Below are 18,127 nucleotides of genomic sequence, written 5' to 3'. Positions count from 1 at the left end.
AGGAAACATGGAACAGCAATGCAAAACTTTTTACATCAGTGATTTCTTTGCCTCCTTCAGGAACTCCGTTGAATAAACTTCCTCTAAGCATCTGCCATCCTGGTGTCCTTTCACTACAAGATTTCGAAGGTTATGGTCAGATACAGACAAAGGAAACTATGTTTGGGTCTTGGGTGCAGTAGTAAATTTCTTAGCATCACTGTGAAAAATTTACGAGGTGCCCAGCATTACCAATATAATCCTGACAAAAGTGTATGGGAGGCTATGCTTGTAGTATATGACGTCTAACAATGCTACAAGGCAGTGCAAATGCCATAGACATGCATGCATCTTTGTGACATGCACTGCTGTGTCTCAACACCTTCAAAACAGTTTCACAAACTTTTTTTTTAGCAATACCCGACTCAACGTTGCTAAATTTTCTAAAAGCCATACTTCTATGTACATATACCACTGCTCACAATGCTTTTGTCACCAGTTGCAAAATGATGCATTCAGCTGCAAGTCGTCGTTGCATACCATAACGCCATATAAGACCTTTCATTTGCATTTAAAGCAGATGGTATAGAAATAAAAAACAAGTGCAGAGATCATGTATCTCTTTGCATAGTATGTAAATGTAATGATTCAGGAAAGCTTTGCTTATAGTGTATTGCAACAAAGGCAATGGATTTGCTGCAATTTAGCACCTAATAGACCAATCTCACCATGCCTAGCACGCAGATGCATGCTTTTTTCCTGCCATGTTACTTGTAGTTCTTAGGAGAATTTGGAACACGGTGGGAAGGCACTGCGTAATAGTTATAGAGTTTGCATATTCACCAACATGAGTTTTGTGGAAGCAGTGGTGGTGGTCAGAGTGCATATTCAGCGATTACACTTCTGGCCAAGTTGAGGGGCTGGAGACGTGAAAGTTCATTATCTCAATGTGAATGGCATGTGTTTCAAAGCTTGCATCTGTTAACATGCACCAGCTATGTGAAGCAGATTCTTTTCTGTTTGCGGCAGAAAATACTCAAGGAAGTATATAAAGGAAGAAAAAAAAAAGTTGCTCTCCAGTGACGCTTTGCACTAATATCCAAGCTTGACAATACCAAATTATGACACCTTGCATATAAATGGTGGTGGTCATGTGTTTACATTTCAGCAGTGACTCGACCAAGGATATAATCTGCATGCATGTTTAAATATAAGGACATGCATTGAAATTTGCTTGAAGAAAATGCTTTTGCAATGGTTAATATCACATACACTATGAGGAACTTGGAAGCAGTAAGCTTTGAATGGAATAAGGAAAGCAGAAACTTCAAACAAGATGGATAGAGAGACAGACACAGGACTCTCTTTCTGTCCCGTTTGAAGTTTGCACTTTCCGCTATTAGACTGATAATGAACCAACTGGCCCAGCAAAGGATCTTCTTAAATGGTAAGCTTTATGGCTTATTTGACTTGCTGTTTTCAAGCACTCTAATAGTTGTACGAAGCAACAAAGTTGGGTAGCACGATTTTTGTTACAAGGTGCTTGTTGGCACGTTTTCTTGATTCATTAAAGGACCTTAAAGATCAGCAATAATGCCTAAATGTGACCAGTTGAATGCAAGGTTGTGAAGCATTGGTTATGCTTTCTATTGCATTTTTCTTTTCCTGCAGAAAGTGTAGAAATGCTTGGGTCAACAGTTTTTTTCTTGAATATATGAGCGTGAAGTTAATTCTTTGTTGAGCCCGAGTGGTTACAATTTGCTTATGTCACAAGACGCACTCACTAATACGCAACTGTAGCCCTGCAGTTAAGGTGCTGTCTATCAACAATGCCAGGAGTTCAAGAAAGCAATGTTATCTAACCTGCTAAATGAATGGGAAGATTTTTGATGGTCAGGGATGTGGCTAGGACTATTGTATAGCAGATGAGCGCAGGTATACAGACCGAGCAATGCATGTTTGTTCTTGTTTACAATGGCCAAGCCTGGCCGTGTGAGCAGCACTTCATATTGAATGCTCATTTGTCCAGTATATTTATCTGGTATTGCTGCATGTCTTCAAAGCCTCTCTTACTTCTAAGACTTCACTGCACATGACTGATCCTTTCATTTGTTCACATCTTTATGCCTTTCACAGCATCGTCGTGTCCATTGTGGTGCAAATGCACGATTGCCACGTTCCATTTGCCTAAGTTTTACAAGCTGCACTAGCAGCCACAGAAGGTTTTCACGAAATCAAACCAACAAAAAAATTTTACTTGCTTTTCTGTCAGGCTAATTTGCTGTAGTCCTTAAACATGTGTTCCTGTGGCCAGCTGTTGCCTTTTTGAAAGAAATAAAGACTTAGAGAATTTTTTTCCTTTGCATTTCATTGCAGCATACAGGGACGCAACAGTTTATTCCTTTACTATAATGTCACAATGCTTCAACGAAAAAAACTGTTGCCTATGATCAAAAAGACTCGGTGGACTACACATTTCATATGCTCTCTGTTCACAACTCAGCTGTAGTACAATTACAAGCATGCACCACAGCTGTGGTGGTGTAGAAAAAAATGAGACCAGTCTACTTTGCCTTTTATAATTTCAGGAAGGGCATTCCATCAGTCTCGCCCCATTTCTTTTTATTAATAAATTATGTCGAGTAGGTTTTGCAAATGAACCGTCTTTTTCCAGGGGTACATTATGTGACTGCTTGTATTAGAGGATTATTTTTCTTCAAGCTTTAACAGGGACCAAGTTGCAAAGGTAGCATATATTATATATAATATGGCCAGCCCCAGTGATAGCAGTTCAGTAGCATCCGCACTTAGATGAAAGGTAAAACTAGTAAATTAATTAAGTGGTTGGAAAATACAGCACCTGATAAAATATCTGGCTAAATGCGAGGTGTGCACCTGTGCTCTTGTCCACACATCCAAATCACATAAGGTACACTGTTGGACATGCTTCACTGTGGAGCTGCTAAACAACAACACGAGTGTGATTGACCATGTATGAACAAAGTAGGGTAGTTCTGATCCAATTCTCATATGTAAAAGACAAATCAAGTAACAAGGAAGTTCTTTATATAGTTAAATATCGTGAACATGGTTCAGAACAGTAGATGTGTGGTAGGACTAATTCGGGCTCGCCAACAGCAAACCAAACAAAAAATAAAGTACAAGACTGGAATGTAGAGTGCAAGTTGCACAGACGTACACTATGAACTGCAACAGCTGCTGCAAGGTATAGGTTGTGCAAAAGAAAGGGAGATACCTGAGGCTTGTGCTCAAGTTGAAGGGGTCAGGAATGCCGATCCACCAGCTACACGATCATCCAGCTCGGCAACAACCAGCAGAGCCAGCAAGTGAAAGGGCAAAAGTATGCAGAAGCATGCTTTTCTCTAAATCAGATTACTGTTTAATTGATGTCAAAAGCATGACTTTAATTGTGCACAGTAGTAGTGATCAGGCTAGGCTAGCGCGCAGTTGGCACGCATGTTTCAAACATGCCAGAGTGCATCGCAAACCAAATTTCGCCATGCAGTCTGGCATGTTGCCATGCATGAGCAACACACCTGAGAACTTTCTTCGACATTTCACTTGTTTAGCTTCCTCAATTTCTTAAAACATTGATGACTACTGTTACTGTGGCACATATTTCAACAGTGGCAAAGGCAAAATTTTTTTTATAGGGAGAGCAGGTGGATGGGCTGCACCAACATGACTGCGGACGGAAAGGGGGCTGTATGTGTGTGTGTGTGTGTGCGTGCCGGGGGGGGGGGAGTGAGGGTTTGTGCCCAGTTTGCTACCCACTGGCTTTGCCACTGCTTCCAGATAGTCCATGAAGACGACTTTGTCCCAAAATGTGGACATATCAGATAGATTGCACAAACCTGGATTCTGTATTTCTTTAGCCGAGGGGAACAAATGTCTTTTCTTATGGGATTGTACAAAAATACTGAAGCGGCCTGTATGAACTTGAGGCAGCCTTCTTTTTACTATATGAAAAAACAGACTACAAAGCCAGAGAAAGCACAGGGGAAATTGTGTTTAATTGAAATGTAGAAGTAAAGGAAATGAAAGTGGATGAAAAGACAAATTGCCACAGGTGGGAGCTGAACCACATTATACGTACTGTGCTATACCAGTTAAGCTGTCATGAGGGCCCTCCCTTGTTCACTTTCTTAGGTATTTGTGTACACATACAAAAAGAGCACTAGTAGTGCTAGCCAGGACCACTCGTAGCCAACAACAGCACATGTGGAACATCCCTTTTTAAGAACAGGAGTCGCATAGTAAATCAGCTTTGCAGCAAGCAACTGGTCAAAGGTATTTTCTTTTGCTGCCTTGATGCCATGAGGGAGCATTTAAGGGCTTGTTGTCCAGTTGCCTAATCCTGAAGTCGTACAATTTGACATCATCAGTTAGAGATGTTCCACATCCCCTGACATGGCCGGGAGAAGCAGTGCTGGCCAACCCTCCCAGGACTACCCCTTACACATACAGATAGCCAAGTAAATGGGAGGACGACCACATCATCAGCTTAATTGGCAATGCACAGTATGGGTGTTCGGCTCCCACCTTCAGCAAGTTATCTTTCTATCAACTTTCACTTCCTCTTTACTTATTAGTTCTACATTATGATTTCCCCTACATATTGTTCAGCTTCACTGTCTGCTTCCTTCACAACATTGTAAATAACAGAAAATTGGGTCCATCAATTTCCTTTATTCTTTGTGCCTTGTTCTCTACTGCTGCTGATAGTTTACAAAATCTCCTTCACAATCTGTCCTTGTGTGAAGAGAAATTCAATCACCGGACAACACCCTGTTTGAGAAAAGTCCAAAGTGATCGACAACTTCTTCGGTTTGGTGCTGAAAAAGATTTGAGAAAAAATACTCAGTAGCCATCCAAAACATATTTTTACACAATGCCTTAAAAAGTTTTAGACAAGAGGATCATGCTAAGGGATAAAACTTATCAGAATTTTGTTATACAGATCAAGAGATTACTTTAACTGTGAGGTTTTGACATGTAACTTAACTGTGGTTTACATCGTAGGTTCTAGTTTATCTTGACCACCGGAGATTCCTTAAAGTGCGCCCAAAGCTCAAATGCAAGTGTTTTTACGTTTCGCCCCCATCAAACTGTGGCTGTTAGAGCCGGGAATCAAACCACTGAGCTTGTGCTCAGCAGGGCACTATAGACACTGAGCTGCTGCAACGGATACCAAGGGATGACCGAAACAAGGCTTGCGAAATTCCACAAGGTGAAGAAAGACTCACGGGATGAAAAATTGGCATTTTCTTGATTGGCATGAGCCTAGAAACTTACACATTTGCATACACCCACCTACCAGTATAGTGTCTTTACATTTCACATCTACGTAGTGCAGGTTCTACAATGACAAATTCCTGATTCGAGCTTAAGAATAGCGCGAAAATAAAATCCAAGAGAAGGACAGGACACAAAGCTTGATTCCTACAATGAATCTACGTCGTGTTTCCATACAAGTTGCGAAGAATGTTCGTGCAAGCATGGCGCCTCAGATAACAGCGTAAGAAACAACAATGCTAGTATACATATCAGTTTAGGGAACAAGCTGCATTGCATTCTGGCTTCAAGACAAACTTAATTTGACAGCAAGATTGAGCCCGAGTAGAACACATTCCTATATACTGGTTTTCATAGTTTAGATTAGGGTTTCTCAACATGTGCATTTTGAAGTGTTGCGAGCAGGTGCAGAATGTAGATGCTGTAGTCTTCTTTGGGCTTTCTAGCAGGTTCTCAAGCAAGTCGTGATTCACAATCGAGCCGAGAAATCCGTGATTAGGGAAACTGTAGAGTAGACGAAAAGTAGAGGTAAACGCTGCATTGAGTGCCATAAAAATTTGCGACAGCTCACTTACTCGCGCATTATGCAAAGCCCCACGAAACATGGGGGAAAAAAAAAAGAAAAGTCTTCACGATCAACGTACTCAAGTAAGCGACAGCAACAAACGTTTAGAAATATTTTAAACCTTTCTGTCATAAGAGAAGAAAGTGCCGCCAAGCTGAAGACACACATGAGCTCCATTTACAACAACAAATTCAGCAAACAAGAGCAACAGCACTGAAAAACAGAACAGAAGCTGCACAAAACCACGTTATGAACCACAACAGGCACTGCAAGGTATAAGGAAATGAGTTGCTTTAGGCTTGGGCCCAAGTGTCGCTCATGATCGCAAGCTCAGGCACATTTCGGTTGTCCCAGCACAACTAACTAGCATATTTTGCTACACAATACAGTAAGGAACCATAAATTTATGTTTTAACTAAGCTCAAAAGTGGAAGCAGCGCGCACAAACTGTAGCAAAATTGTTAACCGGAACACGCCATACTTGTTTAAACGTCACAATCATGTGGTCAAAAATGTGACATCACTTCCGTGCATGGCAGTAGCATTTTGGTATGGGATTTCGCCTCTACTACGCGTGTCACCAGTCACCGCCTTTTTTAAAAACCCATATGGGTCTGAAGAATTTTCCTTTTCGTGTACCCTCCTTGATCTTGCGGGTTTCTACAGAACTGATTTGCCAATAATTGGGGTTAGGAGCGGGCAAATGGTCAACGGCCCTGACTTTGACTGCCTCGATGCCTTGGGTTAGCAAATGAGTTTATTGGCTACTAGCCTGCTTCTAAGGTTACATGCAGTTAAAATAATTTACATTTACTAACACATGCAGTATCGTCCTAATACCGTATGCTTCCATGAACTCATGCACTGCCCAAGGTCATGACACGCGAAAAGCACAGTTCACATTAGCAGGCCTTGCAAAGCATGCCAAGATGCACACCTTGAAATTTATTTGAATTGTTTGAGTGCTCCCTAATATGGTCATTTCATGGGACATTAAAGGAAAATACAAAGCAGACTACTAAGTAGTAGTGGACTATACTACTATTTGCAAGCGTGCTAAATTCTTACGCCTCAAGTTTCTGTTCCACCTCCTTAACGGGGGCTACAAGTTACACAGTGGTGCATATGTATCTTTCTCTGAACAGCGAAACACTAGAACTAAACACCTTAAACATTTAATTGAATACAGGTTCCACACAGACACATTCAGGTATTTTTTCTTTCCTCAGACAATCAGTGATTGGAATTCATTGCCTAGTGATATAATTTGTTCATCTGATGATTTCCTTCCTATGCTGGAAAAATAGGTCTGAGTACGCATCTTGATTTATAAGTATCGCCTACAGACACTGCAAAATGTTTGTAATTGGTTTGGTGTACTTTTTTTGTTGTTTGCCTTATGCTTCTGCATTTTTGTTCATTAACCTTTAAGGGCTGACTCAGGAAGGCCACACCCTCTTATTGTATTGCTCAACTACATCTTCTTGTAAACTACAGTATTAACAAGTGTATAAGTTTGTCATTCATATTTTGATGCAATGTATTTTCCCATGTCCTGCAACAGCCTCGAAATGGAGGCCAGCAGTGTGTATGAAATAAATAAATAGATGCGGCCTATTAAAGTAGCATTCCATAAACCTCACAGTGCTTGTTTCGTGCCAACAAGACTTAGTTTACGAGGAAATTGCGTCTGAAGGGTCCGCATACCTAGAGAGGAATTCAAATCACCTGCTCCTGAGCAGGGAGTGGCGACGTTGCATACGCCACGACTGCCCTTTGCTTTCATCGGTGAGTAAAACAGCGCCCTACGGATGGTGCTACAGTTTTCTACGCAAAATGCGTATGTGCGGCCATGGAGCAACCGACCCAAGGCAGAACATTGGATTCACCACTGCAGCTGCTCTTGGTCAAGTGGCATGGACTGTTCAGACATACCACGACATCACATGAACATAAAATTCTCTGCGACTCGAAGTTTGTGCAAGTTTCGTGAGCCAGAAAAGCCAGCTCAGCACTACATGATAACTACTGAAACACAAAAGCGTGGGCGATGCTTTCAAGGGTAACCTCAATGGGTTCTTTTTTCTAAAAATCAAATAGAACTAGACAAGAAGCATTTTCTTTCATGTTATAATGTAATGCAGCTATCTTTTTATTACTAGTAGATGAGTTCCAGTGACAGAATTTTAATGAGGAGTGCCTTCATCATCTGGCTAGTACTTGAATGTCTAAGGGAGTGTCTAATTGTGTCCTGCATTTACTTCAGTTTCTCAATTACAAAAGCTCTATTCGCAGTAAAATTATTACAATATCATCGAGCAATGCTCAAGAGACGGGCCGCCACGAGAACGAAGATGACGTCGCAGCTCTTAGTGCGAGCGAGGGTCGGCCTGGCTGCCTGGCTCCAGAGTAACCTGTAAATAGCCCCTTTCATCTGTCTTTTCACACGTAACATTCTGGTGGAGGTGCGGGGTACTTCAGAAGCCGCCGCCTTCTCTCGTCTCGTCACTCTTCTAACCTCACCACCCATTCTCGCCCACTTCGACCCTGATGCCCCTGCAGAATTGCGTACAGATGCCAGCGGTCATGGCGTAGGTGCCGTCTTAGCCCAGCGTCAGTGTGGACAGGATCGCGTAATTACTTATGCGAGCCACCTCCTAGCACCATCGGAGCGCAACTATTCCATTACGGAATGAGAATGCGGAATGCCTTGCTGTTGTCTGGGCATTTGTGAATATCCGTCCTTACCTTTACGGTCGCCCTTTTTCCGTAGTCACTGACCATCATGCTCTCTGCTAGCTTTCATCACTAAAAGACCCTACAGGCCGGCTTGGTCGATGGGCTTTGAGGCTACAAGAATTTTCATATTCCATGGTGTACAAGTCTGGCCGCCTGCACCAAGACGCTGACTGCTTGTCGCGTTACCCGTTGACAACTTTGACTCCTCCAATACTGCCAGTGCTTCACGACGCACCAATGGCAGGACACCTTGCCGTATCTTGAACCTATGACCGTGTACGTCGCCGTATTTTTTGACGGGCCTTGCCTGTTCCGTACGATGTTGCGTCGCCGCTTGTGAACTTTGCCAACAATGTAAGAAGCCTTCCCACCGGTTACCTGCAGCCGCTCGACATCCCTACCAAGACCTTCCATCGTGTCAGCTTAGACCTTCTCAGCCCATTTCCGGAATCCGGAATCTACATCAGGAAACAAGTGGGCTGCAGTCGCAGCGTAGTACGCAACCCGCTCTCTTCCGACCAGTTGCGCAACTGATGCTGTGGACTTCCTCCTGCATGATATAATTTTGCTGTATGGTGATTCGTGTCAATTGCTAACAGACCATGGCCGTACGTTTTTGGCCAAAGTCATTGACGACATCATGCGTGCCTGCTCAATACAGCATAAATTTACCACCTTCTACCACCTCCAAACGAACTGCCTCACTGGGCGTTTGAACCGCACCCTTACAGACATGCTATCCAAATACGTTTCAGATGACCACCGTGACTGGGTCCTCGCTCTATCTTACATTACCTTTGCGTACAACTCTTCCCATCTCGAAACTGCTGGCTTTTCCCCATTTTACCTCTTGTATGGCCGAGAACCGACGGTACCACTCGACACTGTGCTTCCACCCGCCACAGCTTCAACTAGCGATTATGCCCGTGATGCAATCGCCCATGCTGACCATGCTCGCCAACTTGTGCGCCCTCATCTACAAGTGTTTCAAGACAAACAGAAGCATTTACCCTGTTTATTTACCCTATGCTTTCTCTGAATTCATTGCCTATTTTCACCATCTCGTCAAAGAATGATGGCTCAGCTCGATACGGGCTATCAGCTTGGAAGATAAGAATGTCCGAGGAGGCCTAAGGGAGGCTCGGCAATTGTGGATACTGTTCAGAATTGGCTTTAAAAACATAGACGGTTTTCAGCTAAATGCATAGGAAGGACAGTTCATTTGTCATAAAGGTGCTTAGAGTAAATACTCACTTGTGCACTAAACATGAAAGTTTTAGCAATCTAGTATATGCTCCTGACAGTGCAGCTTGCCAGCAAGCGCTGCAACATTTGTCACAGCAGAAGTGCAACGAGGGGACAGATGGGGAATAGGCACCCTGCAAAACAGTGCAGTTTGCGGCTTTGAAGCTGGTCGGGGCACAGCATGGCATTGGCATGTTCAATAGAAGCATCAACCTTTTGAAAGGCGGGAGCTGACGCATACGCTTTCCATTCCGCGTTGTGGTACTTGTTAAGTCGTCAGTCCTCACATCACTGGCAACTGCGCTTTCCATGCTCATATGTTGACATTTCTCATGGAATTGTCATTCTTCTGCCTGTCTGTGTAGAGGTTAAGATGTCCTCTTTGCCACATTAGGGCGAGAAAATTGTTTAATAAATCAAGATTAACATAAAATACATGTTTTCTTTAGATTGTTGCTCTGGGTGATCTAGTGCTTCACTTGAAACAATTTTTGTGTTTCCATCGCTATGAATGTTCGCACTCAAGCAAAAAAAAAAAGACCCATTCTGTCACGCCAAAAATGTGTGCAACAGTGTACAACATTTATCTACGTGAAAGCAAATAATTTTGCTAGTGGCTCACGTACCACGAGACAAGGGTGTATGAAAAATCATGCCAACCATTTTGCATTGTGCTGTGGGTTGTTCTATGAGATACCTCTCAGCTGTGGCAAGTTCTATGTGGACCAAACCGCCCAATGCCTAAATGACTATTTGAGGGAGCATTCAAACAATTTAAATAAACCGGATGGTGCAGCGCACATTGCAAGGCCTGCTCATGTGAGCCGTGCTTTCGCACATTGTGATCCTGGGCAGAAGTAGCAACAAAACAGCACATGAACTCACAAAGGAATATTTTATCAGAGAGATCGTGCACATGTCAGTCGCACTTCAATTGCCTTAATTCCCCAGAAGAGCACTTGTTTAATGCCGATTTTTTTAGCATTACTAGACAAACTAGCACTGTCACAACATTCGCCTCTTGCATGTGCACAAAATTTGTACCCTATCTTCTATCCTTTGAATCATTAAGTCAGTTGGTAGTTCGCACTTTCATGCGTCCTTCCTCTATAAATATCTTTTTGCGCACAAAAAGAATATGCGTCACAGATTTCACCAACTTGCCCAAGACGAAGTCCTAGTCAGTCTCAAAAATCTCCTTCAGAGATTTTCTTGTTGTGATGAGAATTTTTGTCAATGCATGGCACTCTGTTCGAACAAAGTGACAGGTGGTTGACAACTTCACTGAAGATGGGAGAAAAGAAAGGTTATAGAGGCAAAAATTGTCACATTATCACCCAGATATGTTCCCTAACGCAATGCCTAAAAAGATTTTTTTTTTGTTGGACGAGAGGATCAGGGTAAAGCTCAAGACCTATGAGCATTCTATTGCACAGACAAAAGGATTAACCAAACAAGCCCTGCAAAGTGCAGCAAGGTCAAGGAAGATTCATACAATGGAAACTTGGCATTTGCTTGAGAGTGGCATGCATGGACCTGCAAGCCCACACCGGTCATATTAGCATGCATTTCCCATCTATAACAACATGCAGGTTCCTGCAATGAACCTACGTCATGTCTACAAACAAATTGCGAGGAACATTTGCGCAAACCTGGTACCTCGCACAGCGCCATCATAAGAAGCAATACTAAATAACAGCTTAGCAAACTAGCTGGAAGAAATTTAAGAAAATTTCTCGGTCTTCACGACAGCCAATCTTTACAACAAAATTGAACCAGAGTAGAACTATGAGTGGCTGGGCCACGTTTTGCAATATTTGTTTTCATAGTTTACATTCAGGTTGCTCAACATGTGCCTTTTGATCTGTGGCGAGCAGGTGCACAAGCAAGTCGCCATTCGCTAGCCACCAAAATCCGAGGTAAACAGGGAAACAGCATGAAGAGGTAGAGGTAAATGCGACATTGCCTTAAAAAAATTGCAACAGCACTTACTCGGGCAATATTTGCAACAGCAATCCTACGAAGGATGAAGAAGAAACTTTAATAGAGAATGGTCCGGCAGTTTTTGTTGTGGTGGCCTCAGGTGGCGGCTCGAAGTCCTTGAACTCGAGCGGCAAACTCGAGCGGCACCTTCGGCTTGCCGGATGGCCCAGAGCTGCGGTCTGCCAACTCTGAACTTTTGAGAGCCGCCTCCCAGCGGCGGCAACGCCGATGGAGAAGGTCCCCGGCGGCCCTCGAATCCGGGGCGGCGTCGGGAAGAAGCGAGCTTGAGGCTTCCCGCACTCTGGCTGCAGCAACAAGCGTTTAGAACGCGTTTAAACGTTTTTACCATAAGAGAAAAAAGTTCTGACATACTGAAAGCCAACATGTGCCCCATTCACAACAGCAAATTCAACAAACAAGAGCACTGAAAAACGTAACAGGAGCTACATAAGACCACACTACCAACCATAAACGCGCTGCTCCAGCGTTGCGGCCAAGTGTCGCTCGTGATCGCAAGCTCGAACACCATTCGATTCTTCCAGCGCAACTAGAACAACATTCTAGCACGCAATACAGTAAGAAACCGTAAAATTGTGTCTTAGCTAAGCTGAAAAGCTGAAGCAGCTCCAGCAGCGCGCGCAAAACTATAAACCGGAACACGTCATACTTGTTTAAACAACGTCATCATAACTCTGACGTCATTTCCGTGCGTGGCAGCAGCGTTTTAGTATGGCCTTTCGCTTCTACCACGCGCGTGTCAGCAGTTTACGCCGTTTTTTTTCGACCAGCTAGTCGTGGCATGGTCACCGTCTTTCTTTGCAGTCTCGTCGGTTCCGCGTGCGCACACAAACGACCCATGTGATGTGTTTTTCATTGATATGTACAAATTCCATTTCACACATTTCTAACACTATGGATGCCATGCGTTTTGCTCCATGAATTGCACTTCGAACTTTTGACTCTGTATGCGATGTCTTATGTTGGTCAAGTGAATATTCAGTTTAGTGAACTTTCAGTTAAGTGAACTATTTCCTTCGGTCCCTTGACGTTCACTCAAATGAGAGTTCACTGTATATTGTCCTTACTAAGAGTGCATGCACTTTTCTTGGAATAACGAAATTTTAGGGCGACTTGTTACATTTCTGCTTACTTACACGTGATCGGATGGTGGTGAAATCAAGACAAGTTTACTCCTCGGCTGTCTGTGACGAACGAAAGATTTGCGCCTACTTAATGGCTCGTTCGCACGTGGTCGCAACAGTGAAACTTTTTTTCACGTGACTGATTCTTTCGCGTGCTCGTAGTGATAACGGTATCGTGTAAACTTAGGTACGTGTGCTGTTGGCGTTTTGTTTGCGTAACAGCGATTGCCAAAGTAATAGTAAAACTGCTTACGCTCGGGATAATAGAACTTTGTTGGCCTTTGTATCGCGATCTGAGAATCTGCTGCCCGTGGTGGCCGGTCGCGCTGCTGAATTTAACAACGCGTGTATTTAAGGCCGGTATTGTTTCTGGCTAACCGTGTCGTGCACGTTGTCGTAATAACTTAACATCTGGGCGACTTGTTAGGTTTCTGCTTATCTACACGTGAACCCGGATGCATGCTAGTATGGTGTTAAGGTCAACTTCACGTCTCAGCTCTGTAACGACGAAACGTGCGCGCTGATGAGCTCGTTCTCACGTGTTCACAATTTTTTTATTATAAGAGTTTGTGAGAACTTGACTCCATCACACGCTCGTAGTCAGTAACCGTGTTGCTTACGCTTCGTCTGCCATTGCTGTTTTGTTTGCGTAACAATCGTGATAGCTATCGTAAAAACTGCGTAAGAATGGATTAACTGAATTTTCATTACTTATTTCAGTACTCTGAATGTCACGCAGGGCGTTACAAAGAGGGGAGGGATTCTATACAATAAATGGAAATCGTGTTCTTGAAGGATGATGGGACAGCTTGTCGCTGCCCTTAGAATGAAGGAATAACCGTGCAGGTTTGTACGTGAACTTGGGATCTGCATCACGATCGGAGCACTTGCTGCATGTACGTGATGACTAATTGGCCGGCCGCACTGCTGAACTTTACCACGCTTGTCTTTACGGCTCTGTTACACCAGTCAAAGACAACGGTGGTAAAGTTCAGCAGTGCGCCCGGCCAATTCACCATTACATACAGCATATATATATATATATATATATATAGTCGTATCATGAGAAGTCATGAGAAGGTTCGGTTCCCACCTGTGGCAAGTTGTTTTTTCATCCACTTTAATTTCCATTAATGTATCGTTTCTTTATTTCATTTATTAAGCACAAGTAATTTCCCCTATGTTGTCTTTGTTGTCAGTGTTTGTTGGCTTCTCATGATACGACTAATAAAAATCGGGCCCCTCGGTTAACCCCATTTCTTCTCGTTGATATATATATATACATAGGTATATATACGTGCCAAACAGTGACATGCACATTTTTCGAAATAACGAAACTTTTGGCCGACTTGTTAGGCTGCTGCCTATTTGCATGTGTTCGGATGCATGCTATTATACGGGCAATAAGGTCAAGCTTAGGTCTCAGCTTCCTGTAACAATCGACAGATTTACGCTACTTATACTATAGCTCGTTCGCACGTGGTCGTACTTTTTCGTATTAGCAATGGGGAACCTTTGTCGATCTTCGTTGACTGCTCAATTTGCGTCACGCGCCTGCCCTCACTGATGAACCGTGTCGCTTGATCTTCGTCGGCCGTTTGAGTTTTCTTTGCGTAAGCGCGACTGCGAGAGCGATCGTAAAACGGCGTGCGGTTGAAATAACTAAACATTTGTGGGCATTTGTATCGCGGTCGCAGCACTTGTTGCACGTGATGGTTGGCCAGTCGCGCTGCTGAATTTTCCCATGCGTTTCTGTCATACAATGCCGTGCACGTTCGTTTCTGGGAATAAAAAAAAATTGGGTGACATCTTGTGAACTGCTGCTTATTTACACGTTCTCAGGTGCATGCTAGTATGTTCGTGAGGTCAAGCTTACGTCTCAGATGTTTGTAACGATCGAAACATTTACGCCTATTAGACTATTGCTCCGAATTCGCACGTTGTCGTATCTTTAGTAATGGAGTCCCGGCCACGGCGCCCGCATTTTGATGAGGGCGAAATGCGAAAACACCCGTGTACTTAGATTCAGGTGCACGTTAAGAGCCCAAGGTGGTCCAAATTATTGGGGAGTCCCCCACTATGGCGTGCTTCATAATCAGATCGTTGTTCTGGCACGTAAAACTCAAGAATTTATTTTTTTAGTAATGGTGAACGTTTGTCTCTTTTGACTGTTAAATTTCTGTCAGGTGATTTACCGTGTCACTTAAGTTTCGTCTACCGTTTGTTTTCTTTGCTTAATCGCGTTTGCAAGACCAATACAATCGCGGAAGTTCCAAATAACGGAACTATATTGTAGGCATTTGTATTTCAATGGCAGCACCTCGCACATAGGGCAGTTGACCAACCGTGCTGCTTCAGTTCTCGCATTTGCTATCATTTGGGCCAGCGTATGTGCTGACATGCGTGCGCGACGCGCTGGACAAGATTACGAGGCTCTTGCCTCCCGATATTGTCATTCTATATTTACTGCAGTTATATAGTCGACATTCGCCTAATTTTTTTTATTGCGATAGAAATTGTAGGGACACTCCTGACGAAATTGCGCTGATGCGGACGTGCGGTGGGTAGTGGCTTCGCGGGCGCTGTTCTTAGGGTCGAAGGTAGCGTGCACTTGGCTCTGGAAACGCATTGTGGCTGGAAGCAGCAAGAAGCGATCGCTTGTCGCTGCTGCCCTGCTTCATCACGCCAGCGTTTACACAGCGTGTTTACCGTCAGGGAGATGTGTTCATGTTTGCCTTTGCGCACGACACCGTTTGTTAATTTAACAAGGAAGCGAAGGTTTATTGTAACTTACAGTGGCGATAACACGTACAGGCGCTTAATTATAGCCGTCTGGTAATTTGCTGTCCCAATCGCTGCTTCGCTTTTCGGACGAAACTGCGACATTATTGACTTTTATCAGATCACTTGACATAGCTATGCTGACGTAGAGACCAGACTTCCTTTTATCTTTGTACAGAGTTGAAATCATAACTTCTTTTCTGATAACTGTTAGTTCAACGACTTTGTATTAAGCCACACGGAAGCAAAGTTGCTGTTAGAACCTGCAGATTGCTGTTAAATGGGCAGGATGTTAACATGCACATGGTGGATAGCAATTTTCGTACACATTCCTAACCCGGCCGTTTTTATTGCATACTTTTTACAGCCATGCTGTGTTCCTGCCATCATCCTGGTGTCACTTTGGGTCGAGATCATTATTCGTTGATGATCAGCACAGAAACAAGCCCACGGAAATTTGCTAACTTTCTTAGTACCTCTGATCTCAACACTGCATTTTCGTGTCTGCGACCACTGGAACCGATCCTTCAGCATGACTAGTAAATTGTTTAGCGTACCCGTTATCTCTTCTGTTCTGGATCTGAAACTATGGACGAAAGGCTTCACCCAGCATGTGGCGTCTTCCTTATGAGCCGATGTACCTGTAAACTCTGGGTTAATTTTTGTCTCTGTGACTGTTCAAGCAAGTCCGCAGAAATGCCTCACTAAATTTCTTAGTACACGTGAACTGCAATGTAGTTGTCTTCGACCGCTGAGGCAGCCTGCAGTGAGCCTTAGTAAAATGTTTAGTCGGCAAGATACCTGTGATCTTTTCAGAAGAATTTGTATCTGCTGCCATGGAACAACAGCCAAGCTCTGCCTCTGATAACTTCTATCGAGGCTGTCTGATAGGTTCGAATTTTTAGGATGAAATTGTGTTTGTGTGTGGCCACTGAAGCAAGCCCACACAAATCCTGTTAGCTTTTGGTTCGGGTGAACTCATATAATGCATTTGTCTGTCTACGACTGCTGAAGTGAGCATACTGCAAGCTTTTAGTTAATTGTGTAGTCTGCAAGGTACCTGTGACGGCTTCAGCAATATTTGGCTGTGACCGCGGAAAGGTCACATTCAGCTTTCTTAGAGGCTTTCAAGCCTATGAACACTTATGGTAAATTTGTGTTTGTGACCACTAGAGTAAAGCAAGTGCCTTGTAACTTCTTGTACCTGTGAAATCAGTTTAGTATTGTGCTGAAGCAAGTGTTCTTGTAACTTCTAGTACATCATCATCATCATCATCATCATCAGCCTGGTTACGCCCACTGCAGGGCAAAGGCCTCTCCCATACTTCTCCAACAACCCCGGTCATGTACTAATTGCGGCCATGCCATCCCTGCAAACTTCTTAATCTCATCCGCCCACCTAACTTTCTGCCGCCCCCTGCTACGCTTCCCTTCCCTTGGGATCCAGTCCGTAACCCTTAATGACCATCGGTTATCTTCCCTCCTCATTACATGTCCTGCCCATGCCCATTTCTTTTTCTTGATTTCAACTAAGATGTCATTAACTCGCGTTTGTTCCCTCACCCAATCTGCTCTTTTCTTATCCCTTAACGTTACACCTATCATTCTTCTTTCCATAGCTCGTTGCGTCGTCCTCAATTTGAGTAGAACCCTTTTCGTAAGCCTCCAGGTTTCTGCCCCGTAGGTGAGTACTGGTAAGACACAGCTATTATACCCTTTTCTCTTGAGGGATAATGGCAACCTGCTGTTCATGATCTGAGAATGCCTGCCAAACGCACCCCAGCCCATTCTTCTTCTTCTTAGTATTTCAGTCTCATGATCCGGATCCACGGTCACTAGCTGTCCTAAGTAGATGTATTCCCTTACCACTTCCAGTGCCTCGCTACCTATCGAAAATTGCTGTTCTCTTCCGAGACTGTTAAACATTACTTTAGTTTTCTGCAGATTAATTTTTAGAACCACTCTTCTGCTTTGCCTCTCCAGGTCAGTGTGCATGCATTGCAATTGGTCCCCTGAGTTACGAAGCAAGGCAATGTCATCAGCGAATCGCAAGTTACTAAGGTATTCTCCATTAATTTTTATCCCCAATTCTTCCCAATCCAGGTCTCTGAATACCTCCTGTAAACACGCTGTGAATAGCATTGGAGAGATCGTATCTCCCTGCCTGACGCCTTTCCTTATTGGGATTTTGTTGCTTTCTTTATGGAGGACTACGGTGGCTGTGGAGCCGCTATAGATATTTTTCAGTATGTTTACATACGGCTCGTCTACACCCTGATTCCGTAATGCCTCCATGACTGCTGAGGTTTCGACAGAATCAAACGCTTTCTCATAATCAATGAAAGCTATATATAAGGGTTGGTTATATTCCGCACAT

General features: G+C 43.5%; 2 long non-coding RNA genes across 2 annotated transcripts; both read right to left on the bottom strand.

Moving 5' to 3' along the window:
* Nucleotides 1-4,674: 4,674 nt before the first annotated feature.
* On the bottom strand, nt 4,675-11,460 carry LOC129381749 (uncharacterized). The gene is made up of 2 exons (XR_008609869.1): nt 11,005-11,460; nt 4,675-4,835 (listed from the first exon to the last, which is right to left on the bottom strand). It is a non-coding gene; the product is annotated as an uncharacterized lncRNA (long non-coding RNA).
* A 406-nt stretch (nt 11,461-11,866) lies between these two features.
* Nucleotides 11,867-12,385, bottom strand: LOC129381750 (uncharacterized). Its single transcript, XR_008609870.1, has 2 exons — nt 12,294-12,385; nt 11,867-12,132 (listed from the first exon to the last, which is right to left on the bottom strand). It is a non-coding gene; the product is annotated as an uncharacterized lncRNA (long non-coding RNA).
* Between the last annotated feature and the right edge of the window lie 5,742 nt (nt 12,386-18,127).

The sequence above is a fragment of the Dermacentor andersoni genome, chromosome 1 (genome assembly GCF_023375885.2).
Source record: "Dermacentor andersoni chromosome 1, qqDerAnde1_hic_scaffold, whole genome shotgun sequence".
NCBI classification, from domain to species: Eukaryota; Metazoa; Arthropoda; class Arachnida; order Ixodida; family Ixodidae; genus Dermacentor; species Dermacentor andersoni.
The sequence above is the reverse complement of the archived record's forward strand: the minus strand, read 5'-3'. Positions and strand labels throughout refer to the sequence as shown.